At 49.8% G+C, this 444-nt stretch overlaps 1 protein-coding gene across 1 annotated transcript in view; it reads left to right on the forward strand.

Moving 5' to 3' along the window:
• Nucleotides 1-444, forward strand: part of KRT32 (keratin 32) — an 8,085-nt gene that overhangs the window by 3,529 nt on the left and 4,112 nt on the right. The gene's annotated exons all lie outside the window — the stretch shown is intronic.

The raw sequence follows: 444 nt of genomic DNA on the forward strand, positions 1-444 counted from the left end.
TAAGTGACCACTGTCAACTACTCTCCCCAAGAAGGCTTGATCTCTGCTTAGCCTGCTCTTCCAAAGCCATGCTTTTCGCCCTTACCTGTAGAGCTTTAAAAGTGCTCCCTGCCCAAGTTCCTCCCCAGATAAATTTAATCAGAGTTTCTGGAGGTGGGGCCTGGGCCTGGGTGCTTTTTAGAGGCTCCCATGTGACTCTAACGTGCAGCCAGGGTTGAAGACCACTGATTTCAGTGATGCTTGTAGGGGAGGAGCCTGGTGAACCTCAGATCTAAGGCCTGAAGCCTAAGGTTGAAGAAGGAATATGGAATTTAGGGTCACATGAACGTGGGTTCAAATCCTGGTCTGTCTCTAGTTGTTTAACCTTGAACAAGTCCCTTGACCTTTCTGGGCTTCAGTGTCCTCAGTTCTGCAGAACATCCCTGCCTAGGTTCTCCCTGGCTC

This window comes from Bison bison, unplaced genomic scaffold (genome assembly GCF_000754665.1).
Source record: "Bison bison bison isolate TAMUID 2011002044 unplaced genomic scaffold, Bison_UMD1.0 scf7180017864180, whole genome shotgun sequence".
Taxonomy (NCBI): Eukaryota; Metazoa; Chordata; class Mammalia; order Artiodactyla; family Bovidae; genus Bison; species Bison bison.